Genomic DNA, 12,645 nt, shown 5'->3' on the forward strand with positions numbered 1-12,645 from the left:
CCTACCAAACAATTTCCTTGTTTTCTAGCCACAACCCTAGTGCTACTCTTCAAATTCACCTTTTCCTTTATTCCATCTCAACTCCATCCAAGATCCAAGTTTAAATTGCCTCACATTTGATGCTCTATCTACACATTCACAACTTCATCACAATCCTACTGTAAGCTGCCTCACATTCGACGATCTACTCACAAACTTAAGAAAACTCACCCTTCTACTACTCCCATGAATCATTACATCATGAATGAATGACTAAAATAATCTAAAAGATCCCCAATTATACCAATCTAAGCCATAAGTTTCCTTAGAACACAAATTAAATACAAATACATAAATTAAATGCCACAAGTTGGCTTGCAAAAGCTATTAAATGTCCAAAAATTGATATCTAAGTAAAATCATAATATCTCCTACCTCCAATTGAATTAGAACTCGTGCTTCAAAATGTAGTTATTAATATAGGCCCTCTTTAATCTTTGAAATTTTCATCCTCTAACTCATTAAGAAAAATTAGTTATATGACCTGCAACAGGGACCTAAAAACACATCTCCAACAGAAAGGTAAAACGACTCCAACTTCAACTCAATCCATCCAATCGCTATGCAATCGTGAGGAAATGTTCTCCATTGTGTCTCCAACACATCCATAACCATGAATATAATAGCTCTACCAAAATCCAAGCTCAATGCTCATGCATCAAACTCCCCAGGTAAATATAAAATTGTGTCCCACACTTTGACGCCTAAAGAAAGAGGAACAACCATCTTCATCTTCACCGAAGGCTTCCACTCCAACAGGAACAAGAAAACCAATATACTCATCATACAAATCTATATCACACTATCAAAAAATAGAATCTCAACCATCCAATCAGCATGCTCACTCTTAGGAGCAAACTGAACATAATGCTTTAACAAAAAACATTCATCCACATCAGCAACTAGTGAATCCATACGAACAACAGCAAGCCCCACATCAATCACAATATGAAGATCTCCATCAATACATGCCAAAATAACAACACCAAAAATCTCATTTCTCACAATAAGATGCTTTACAACACACAACTCATCACTAGTAGCAAACAAATCATCCACGACCAAGTGCTCTACAATTTCCATGTCAGACTCAACCAATTGATCATGTAAACTAATGTCCATCGCAAAGTGCAATTCTTGATTCATAGATAGATAACCGATTACATGCAATATTCCTAGTTGTAAGGCCTTCCAAGTTAGGGCTAAATACAAATAGCAATTACAAATTTTTTTATGAAAGATCCAACAAGATCCAACTAAAAGATTATTTCAGCTAGCCCAAATCTATAACATAACAACAATCTGGAATAAAACCACCAAGAAAATCTAAACTTGTTCTTGCAAGCCTACCAAGCAATTTCATTTCATTTCTAGCTCTACTCTTCAAATTCACCTCTACCTTTATTTCATCTCAACTCCATCTAAGATCTAAGTGTAAAATACCTCACATTTGGTGCTCTGTCCACATATTCACAACTTCATCATATTCCTACTATAAGTTGCCTCATATTTGGTGATCTACTCACAAACTTAGGAAAATTTTCCCTTTAGCTACTCCCACAAATCATTCCATCATGAATGAATGAGAAAAAGACTCCAAAAGACCCCTAGTTATACCAATCTAAGCCAGAAGTTGGCCCAGAACAAAAATTAAATACAAATACATAAATTAAATGCCACAAGTTGTCCTACAACAATAATTAAATATCTAGAAATTGACATCCGAGTAAAATTGTGATATCTCCTAGTTCCAATTGAATTAGAACTCATGCTTAAAATTATAGTTAGTAATCTAGGACCTCTTTAATCTTTTAAATTTGTATCCTCTAACTCATTGTGGAAAATTAGTTATATGGCCTGCAATAGGAACCTAAAAACACATCTTCAATAGAAAGGTAAAACAACTCAAACTTCAACTCAATCCATCCAATCGCTATGCAATAATGAGAAAAGGTTCTCCAATGTGTTTCCAACACATCCCTATCCATGAAAAGAATAACTCCACCAAAATCTAAGCTCAATACTCTTGCATCATTTGCAGACATACATAAATATATAAACATATTAGATAATATACAGTTCCTGCAGCCATTACTGTGTAGTTTCTTGCAGCCATTACTGTGTATTTAGATTTATCTCTAGAATTTTCTTTTTTCAATGATAGAATAACTTAGAGATTTTTATAGTGCATATAATTTCTAGACTTGTTTCAAGTATACATCATCGAGTTGACAATTTAAATGAACCTTCTCTATTAGAAAGATAACCGCTCATTTTGGATATCTAATCCATGAGTTGTGTTTGTAAACCAAGTTATTGATCTAACTGGGAAGCCAATAGTAATTCATTCATATGAGCTCTGAATGTTCTAATTTTAGTGGTGAAGGTTCATTTTAGTTATATCAATTTGTCAGTGGAATGTCATGGCCAGATTATATGTATTTGTAAATTTATTATAGATTTTTGTTGTGTAATTTTGGTATAAAAAATTAGGCTCAGTTTTGAAGGCCTTAGAGGCCCTTGATGAGGTCCAAAAACTTAACAAATGGGTCCTTGCACTTAGCCAAGCTTGTAGATTAGGAGTTGAGGTTTCTAAAAAATGGTTATAATAGCCAATCAGAGCAACAGTTCAAGAGTTATGGTCTTCCAAAATTGGGTTACAAAAAATTTACAAAATAAATGTCAAAAGTGTATTTGGCTAACTCTATATGTGGTATTAGGGTCTGTTGGCTCTAGGTATTAAGTTTGAGTGTCTAGAACCTTCCCAGGAGACATAAAATTGCCTATTTTAGAAAGACCCGAATATTGTCCAGGACAACTTTGGGTGATAGTTCAAAATTTTTTCTTGTAGATTACTATAGTGAAGGCACCCATGTAGGTTAGCATATTTTGATGTTGAATTCTATAATTTTGCATTTATGTGTTTATCGTATTAAGGGGAGAACCCTTCATCAAGTGCTATTAGAGCTAGAGTTCCTAAGTGTGTGGATAGATTGCTAATTGTGAGGCAATTCACAGTAGAACCATGGTTTGGGCTAAGTGTGTAGATAGATCATTGATTGCAAGGCAGTTTGTGTAAGAATTTGGTATAGCTCTGATACCATGTAAGAATTTCTTATAGCTTTGATACCATGTAAGAATTTTCCTAAAGAAACAATTCAATGCCAAGATCAAGAAGCTCAGTAGATAGCACAAGAGAGACAACTGATGATAAAATGAGAATGGATATTAGATAATTGGATGAATACATTATAGAAGTGCCTTGTATATAAAGGCAACCAATATGTCTAGGAGTCAGTAAAGAGATAAGAATAACTACTAAGCACATGTCCACCAAGAGTGAATTATCCTCCATTATCCATGAATGCATGTGCAACAATGAGAGGATAAGAATGCAAAGGTGCATCTCATAAAGAGATGTAGTAGACAAAATGTGCTCAATTGGAGTGCAAACAACTGTGTTGTATACATGACAACTCATATGAATATGCAAACTCCTAGGTGTCTACATGACAACTAATATGCCAATGCATTAACCTAAGTAAACTTAAGTAAAGTGTAAATAATAAATACTTATTTACACCAACACCCCCCCTTAAGTGCATTTTAGGGAAATATACTTAAGCTCACAAAAGCTAAATAATGATACAAGATGGGTCCCAACTACTAGGGCATGCTAGGTACCCATGTACAAAATGCAAGTGCAAATGATATGCAGTGCAATCTCTCATAAAGTGAAGAAAGAGGAAAAACCACCTTAGAAAAACCCACCCCCAAAAAGAGAGATGAAAAAACAAGATACATGGATGGATGGAGTAATTAAGACCCCCCCCCATTACAACATACATCATGTATATATAATAGAGAAGTATGAGAAGAAAAAAATCCTAGAAGAGGAAAAGGTCCCCCCCATAAGAGAGAAGAAGTAGAAGAAGAAGAGAGAAGACAAGGTAGTCCCCGCTCAATACAGAATGGCCATCAGTGATAGCTACTCCAAGATGAATGTAGAAGCTGATCCATGACTGCTGAATAATGTTCCTCCCCTTACAAAGAAACAATGTTATAGGGACATATGAGATGCTTCCCTAATGTGTAGAAAGAATCTTGAAGATGAATGATGTCTTTGAAAATTGCTCAACTATCCTTATGTTGACATTGATGGTCACCCCTTCCAACACTACTAAATAGAGCAAGTCTAGATCTAGCAAGGATTAATGTAGAACATATCCCAAAGAACCAACTTTCTCCTCAAATGATAAAGAGACCTCCTAAAACTACTATACACAAGGATCCACAGTCATATCAATTGAAGAAGGATCTTCTTTATCAAAGAGAAGATGTATATCATCAATAATGTCTTCTAGATATACTATGTAGGACTCCACAAACAAACCTTAAATATCTATAATTTAGTCATCCCCTGATGTTGGAACTAGAAGAAAAGGTGTACCCAACTATACTGAGTTACATGGACCTATCACTGTAGCAATGTATGCATGTGAATATACTGATGTTGTGACCTTGTTCTTTTTCTATTAGAAGGATCCCGCACAAGTGAGCCTATTGAATCACTATCACTATTGTCACTATCAATTTCCACAATGTATGAGGTATGGAGAGGAGTAGACAATAAGCTAGGTGAACTTTCCTCAAAGTGAACATTCCTCTCTATGAATATCTCATGAGTCTCAAGATCCATAAGTCTATATGCCTTAACACTTTCTTCATATCTAATGAAAGTACAAGGCCTTGGTGGTGGTGCCTTGCATTTCCTTGAAGATATGTGTGCCCATACTAGAAAACCAAAAAATTTGAAGTGTTTCACAACTTGGTTTCTTTCACACTATGCCTCAAAAGGAGTCATTCGATCTAAGACATTATGAGGAGATCTATTAAGGATTTAATTGGCACTACTTATAGATTCTACCTCAAGTGATGGGTCAAGAGACTTAGCTTGAATCATACAACTTGCCATTGAATTAAGAGTTCTAATCCTCATTGTTGTAACACTTTTCTTTTATAGACTAAATGCTACGAAATTTTGAACACGAATACCCTCAAGTTTACAAAAGTCTCTAAGTCTTGAGTTCACATGTCTGCTTTCATTTTCCATACAGAGAACCTTGATGGCTTTACATGATTGATTCTCAACATGATTCTTGAAGGCAAGAAAATTATCAAACACTTCATTGTTGTGATCAATAAATTAGACCCATGTATAGCATGAAAAGTCATCAATGAAAGTGAGGACATAGAAACCCTTGCTACTTAATGTCACTGAAAAAGGGCCTACTAAAAAAATGTGAACCAACTCAAGAACTAACGATGCTCTCCAAGACTTCTCTTTGTCAAACTTCTATTCCAAATGCATATCCATTGAACAAGTTGAACATTCACCCTTAGAAAAATTAATTGTAGGTAGACCTTTGAACATATTTTTTGAGCTAAGTTGATGAAGATAGCAGAAGGTAAGATGTCCATACCGCTCATGCCATAATTTATGTTGTGATTGTGAATGTGTTAACAAGGCATGTGAAGGAGACTTAGGAACAAAGTGGGAGAAAGAATAAAGCCTTGTGGAATGATTAACGTTACCCACTGCAACCAATGAATCATCCTTAAGATTTTGCACCGTATCTGAGTCAAGAAGGAACTCAAATTTATTGCCACCTCCATAGTAAGTGATTTGGTAAATTGAAAGGATATTAGTTCTAAGGTTACAAACATAGAGAACATCTTTGAACTCTCCATTTTCATTCTTAGTTTGTCCTTTCCCGTCAACTTCCACCTGTGTATCATTTCCTACAAAGATGTGAGGTACCTTAGATTGCTTCGATGAAGAAAAGTGTCCTTTTGAAGAACCCATATGATGTGAGGCACCTAAGTCAAGAATCCATTCCCCTGAAGAACTTGAACTTGCCATAATTGCTTGCCCTTTTCCCTTTGAAGTGATGGAGTTGAATCTGTGGAAGAATTTGGCACATTGATTTTTTTCTTCCTAAGTAAGTTTTCCAACTCATCTGTTCTCTTAGTCTTGCAATGATGCTCATCATGATTTGGTTTCTTACAATATGCACAAAATAGTTTATCCTTCTTGTTGGAAGAAAAATTTCCTTGTTGTGAGGAGGAAGATTTTTGCATCTTTGATTGTGATTTTGGCTTCCACTACTTTTTCTTGTTGTTGTTGAAAATTTTTCTGCCTTGATTTGTTTGGTTCTCACTACTAGCCACCAATGCCTTGGACTTTGATGACTTGAGAATTCCCATATCTATCAACTTGGATTGTTTGAACATCAACTTTTTTGCAAATGCATCAAATGAAGGCTTAGTGAAGGCACTTCTCATGGTCAACTTGTGAGTGTTGTAACTTGAAAAAAATAATGTGTACTCTAAAGGTAGCCTCTTCACGATGTGATGAATCAATCTATCATCCTCCATGGGATTATTACAATCCTTAAGTAGTGCTCTCAATTCATTGACTTTATTGAGATAGTCTTGAATTGTGTGAAAATTCTTAGGATCCAAGAGAAGTAGACCATTCTCAATTTGGAATCCCTTTTCCTCATCCACCTTACCATACAACCCTTCAAGTTTGTCCAAAACACCCTTGGAATGCTTAGAGCTAGAAATGTGGAAGAAAAGTTCTCTATGAACACAACTCCTAATAATTCCTAAAGCCTGGTTGTCTTTGATTTTCCAATCAACTTGTGTATCAACATTAGTGGGTTTTACAATTGTACCATTAACATATATATTTAAACCTTTTTCCATTACTCTACTCCATACAATATCTTTCCATGTAGTATAAATGTGTGAAGCTAAAAGTGGAGTTTTAGGTGAACCCATGATGCAAAAAATTAAAAGAGTACAAGAGAGAAAGAGAGACACAAGAACAAAAAACACCCTCCCCCCCCGCCTTCTCAATCAAAGAACCCTCCCAAAAGTGATGCTTTTGGCACTTTATATTTAGTGTGAGTATAATAGCCACTCAACAATTTTGGGCCAAAGTAGAACTCTGATTTTTTGATATTTACAACTGAAAATATGAAGCTATATATGACTCAACAAGATAAGACATAAGACCTCTTAAGGATCTAATTAATTAAAAGTACCAAAATAGGCCAAAAATGACCAAATTATGAAAGTACTATGTCCATTCAAAATTACTCCAAACTGATAGCAGATCTAGAAAGTAGACAAAAATTATGCACTTTCAAAAAAAATGGCACTCGAATATGTGTCCATATGAGCTTGAACGAAGCCTCTAAAGTTGTAAAAATTGGGATTGGAAATTTTTAGAAAAAATCAAGAATAGATATCACAAAAAAGCTACACCAATGTGTAGATCATGAAATTCTACCCCAAAACAAAAAAAATAGCTCGAAAGGAGGAGTCCATATGAGGGAATTATCGTCATTTTAAAATCACCTTTGTAATTATTTTTCTTGAATCTTTGTCATCATACCTCCAAAAGTCAAATGACTCTAGATTTCACCTCAGATGTCTGATTTTGATGAAATAAAAGTTGATTTAGGGGTTTTTCAACCTTCTAAATGTGATGCCAACATCTAATTTGCACTAGCAAGCTCCAATCTTGACCATGCAAAAAATAATAATCTCTCAAATGGCTATGCAATGAAACTCCTATGGCTCTGAAACCATGTAAGAATTCGGTATAGCTCTGATGCCATGTAAGAATTTGCTATAGCTCTAATACCATGGAAGAATTTTTCTAAGGAAATAATTCAACACCATGATCAAGAAGCTCAGTAGATAGCACAAGAGAGACAAATGATGATGAAATGAGAATGGATATCAAATAATTGTATGAATACATTATAGAAGCGCCTTGTATATAAAGGCAACTAATATATCTAGGAGTCAACAAAGAGATAAGCATAACAACTAAGCACATGTCCACCATGAGTGGATTATCCTCCATTGTACATGAATGTACGTGCAACAATGAGAGGATAAGAATGCAAAGGTGTATCTCATAAAGAGATGTAGTAGATAGCATGTGCTCAATTGGAGTGCAAACAACTGTGTTGGTTACATGAAAACTCATATGAATATGCAAAATATTAGGTGTCTACATGACAACTAATATGGCAATGCATTAACCTAAGTAAATTTAAGTAAAGTGTAAATATTAAATATTTATCTACACCAATAGTTTACAAGCATAGATTCATAGAGGAATTAAGAACCCTCTAGAGGCAAATACAAGCATTATAAGAATAGATACGTATAGGAATGAATCTTGCCTTAGGAGATGATGTTCAAGTGAGGATAAAAGGGAAGAAGAGGAAAATATGGACCAAGCTGCAGTAGAGGAAGTTCTTAACCCATAGGAGATGTAGCTTTTTAAGATCATTTCCACTATTGGAAAAAGACCTAAGTTTGATATTCTCACATTTTTGGGAAATCTCAACCTAGAGGAATTGATTGACCAGATCAATGAATTGGGAGAATACTTTGAATATGAAGATATTAACGATCCAGATAGGGTCAAGTTTATGAAAGCCAAACTGAAGGGTCATGCAAAGATTTGGTGGCAAGAGATCCCATTGGGTCAAAATAAAAGAGTAAAGGACAAAATCACTAGATGGGATTGGATGGTAGCTAAAATAAAGTGATAATTCATTTTCGTGAATTATGAGCTTGATCTATTTAAGAAAATGCAAGGGTTGAAGCAAGAAAAAAAATATATTCAAGAGTATACCGAAGAGTTCTATCGAGTTCTCATTAGAACTGGCCGTGTAGAAGATGATAAGGAGAAAGTGGCTTGTTATCTTAATGGGTTGAGGTCCAAGCATTTAAGATGAGATGAGTCTTTTTCAAGTGACCATTATTGAGGAGGCTTACTAGTTTTCCCTAAGAGTTCAAGAGAAGCTAAGAAAAGAGTTTGATAAGAAAAATAGTGGTAGACATTGTAGTGGAAAATCTAACAAACAGTCTTATGGAGGCAAAAATGATGATCAAAAGAAAAAGGATGAGGCTGGAAGTAATAATCAGAACTAGAGGGAAAATAATTCTACTCATTTCCATGATCAAAATAATAAAGATCAGAGAGGAAGAGGTAGAGGAAAAGGATTTGGAAAAGGAGACTTCCATGGGAAATGTTTTCATTGCAAAGAAGAACGGCATATAGAATTTGAATGTTTCCATTACCAAGAATGGATAGATTGAAGAATAGAAGGCCATATTAGGGTTTCACATCTTAATGAAGATGCCAAATCATCACATTCTAAAGATGATGAAAGAGGAGAAGTCATAGTTAATAGAAGATTCTCGTTGAGTGGTGAGAATGAACCTTATCAAAGAAGGAGCTTGTTTCACACAAGGTGAAAATGAAAAGATAAGTATTGTGAAGTGATCACTGATGGTTTAAGTACTGACAATATGTTGTCATAAGTGATGGTGACAAAATTGAAAGTGAAGAGATAGAAACAAACATGCCCATATCATATTGCTTGGGTGCAAGATGACCACAAGGTCATGGTCAATGAGCAATGCTTAGTGAAGTTCAAGATTAGAAGCTACTAGGATGAGGTGCTTTGTGATTGTTGAAAATAATTGTTCAATTGTATATTATCTTTGATGTTACAAAAATGTCAAGTCTTTACTAGCTAGTGTCTACCAAGCTCACTTGGGTGATGAAGATAGTTTCTAGTGTTGTTGAGCATTCTAGAGATAATCAAGTTTAGAGTGAGTTTCTTTTGAGTTCACCTAGGCACCAAAGGGAGTTTGCAGGAAGATAGCATCTACCAAGTTCACTTGAGCACCAAAAAAAAGTTGGCATGGAACTAGTGTTAACCAAGCTCACTCAATTACTAAAGGGAATTCAATTTAGGATGTAGTGTTAACCGAGTTCGCTCAGTTACCAAAGGAATTCTGCAGAAAGTCTTTTCTAAGTTAGTGCTGACTAAACGAGGTTGGCTAATGAAGGATTTTATTGATTCAACATATTTAGTTTGATAAATTTATTTGTTAAGTCTAGCTGAATTAAGGGATGAATATTGATTATTTGAAAGTGTATTCAAGATGACTTGGTAAGTTAAATGATATAAGTATAAGTTCAAGTTGTGGGATTGAATGTAAGGCATGGGATTGAAAAGACAAATCAAGGAAGTGAATTGGAAGGATATCAGAGTATCATGAGTTGACTGACCTACAAAGTTTTATCTAAGCAAGGTGGATCAAGTATTCAAGCCAATATAGAGATATGAAATCAGAAAATAGAGTTGCATGGACAATCAAGTCATATCATTTTTAGTCCCTAATAATTTTAGCAGTGAATCAAAACTCTAAACAGAGTTATCTTAACAACTATTTTCCAAATCCTCTAATAAGGTGGCATTTCTAGATTTAAGTGTCTAAAGACCTTTAACAAGTTCACTCCTAATAGGGTGATTTAAATATTTTAATAGGGTCACACCTAAAAATGTGTATTGTAACCTTTAACAGTGTTGTCTCCTAACAGGGCTCACTTTAGAAGAGTGAAAAATAATAACTAGTTGCAATTGGTAGTTTTTCCCAAATCTAATTTCCACATTAAATCCGAGCGTTACATGTATTCATGTTATTTTCTTTATGTTTCTGTAATTAAGTTAATTAAGGTTAATCACATTTAATATCACAAGATCTACATGTTTAGTTTTAACCAACTAAAAGTACATATATTCAGTACTAACCAAGTAATTATGTGCTAACTGAGTTACAACAGTATTTTAGTTTTAGTAGACTTTGATTTTGAATTGTATTGACATCTTAAGGGATCTTGGATTTTTTTTTGTGGTAAATGATTCACCCTTCACCTCTTAGTTACTCCTCTTATATTTCCAATAGTGATATCATGCCTATGGACATATGTTATATGTTTTTTGGTAGGCTATGCTAGTTTGATAGGCATGTTGTACATCATGGGCAAGAAAATACCTACACTCTAACAAAGGATGGAGTAAAGCATAAGTTGAAGTTAGTGAAGGAGAAAGAAGATAAGTTATGTAGTGCTACTAGAATATGTTTTGTTGATGGAAAAGATTTTCTCAAAGGTATGAAGCATGAGCATATGTGTTTTGCTATAATTACAAAAGATGGTAAAGAAGAAGTAGAGGAGGTACCTATAGAAGTTACAAACATGATGGGAGAGTTTTTTGATATTGTGTTAGATAATGTACCTGATATATTACCCCCAGTGGGGAAGATCAACCACTAGATGATTTGATTCTAGGAACTAGTTTTCCAAACAAGGTAGCACATAGAATGACACTAGTAGAAACTGAAGAGTTGAGCATACAAGTTCATGAGTTGTTACAAAAGGGATTGATTTGAGAGAGTCTAATTCCATGTTATATACCAATAGTATTAGCACCAAAGAGGAATGAAGATTGGAGGATCTGCACATATTCTCATGCTATTAACAAGATCACAATCAAGTATAGATTTCCATTGCCAATGATGGATGATTTTATGGACTGTTTGAGTGGAGCTGAGTATTTCAAAAACATAGATCTAAAGAGTGGATAACATCAGATTCACATTAGAGAAGGTGATGCAAGGAAGACTTCTTTCAAGAAAAGGGAAGGATTGTACGAGTGGTTAGTAATGCCTTTTGGGCTAATCAATGCACCAAGCACTTACATGCAGTTCATGAATGAAGTACTAAAATAATTTTTGGGTAAGTTTGTCATTGGTTACCTAGATGAAATTTTGATCTTTAGTAAGATATTGGAGGAGCATTTGAGGCATATGCAAAAGGTGTTTGATAAGTTGAGGCAAGAGAAGTTGCTAATAAACCTAAAGAAGTATAGTTTTGTGAAGAAGGAGTTGGTGTACTTGGGATTTGTAGTCTCAGCAGAAGGTCTAAAAAAGGACCCAAAGAAAATGAAGGCTATCCTGGGATGGCCTACTCCAAAGAGTGCTAAGGAGGTAAGGTATTTTCATGGATTGACTAGTTTTTACAAAAAAATCATAAGAGGTTTTAGAAATATTTGTGGGCCCTTGACTGAAACAATGAGAGGGGATAGCAAAGAATTTAAGTGGACTCAAGGAGAAGATAAGAGTTTTAATCTATTGAAATAGAAAGTTACAGAGAAACCTCTTGTGGTCTCCACAACACATGCCCCATTCCTTTCTAGGAATGGGGACCCACTACCTTTTTTCGACTCCCAAACTCATAGTTCAGGAGTTGGGAGAAGAAAAAACTTGATCAAATAAGTTAAAATTTTAAAGTAAAAAATCCAAATAATAATAATAATAATTATTATTAAAAAAAAAAATAAACACAACAAATTAAATAAGTTCTAGGAGATCATTTTTTTTTTGTTTTGTTTTTGTTTTATATATATCCAATAATTAATCATTTTTTTCTCTTTGTGACATGCAGGTAATACAATCAAATGGTGTCCACATCCAGATCAACAACAAAACTAGTTGTGTACAAGTTCCAAGGCATAACCCTGAAGTCACGGTTGCACAATGAACACTCTCAGATCAAAGACACAGAACTTGGACACACAGACTTGGGAGAGTTTTTGAGGATTTGTAACAACCCAACTAAAAGATCTTCTTTCAGATCCACCTTAATCTGGTCTGGATTGG

Source organism: Cupressus sempervirens, chromosome 8 (genome assembly GCF_028749045.1).
Source record: "Cupressus sempervirens isolate cs-2001-9-10 chromosome 8, ASM2874904v1, whole genome shotgun sequence".
NCBI classification, from domain to species: domain Eukaryota; kingdom Viridiplantae; phylum Streptophyta; class Pinopsida; order Cupressales; family Cupressaceae; genus Cupressus; species Cupressus sempervirens.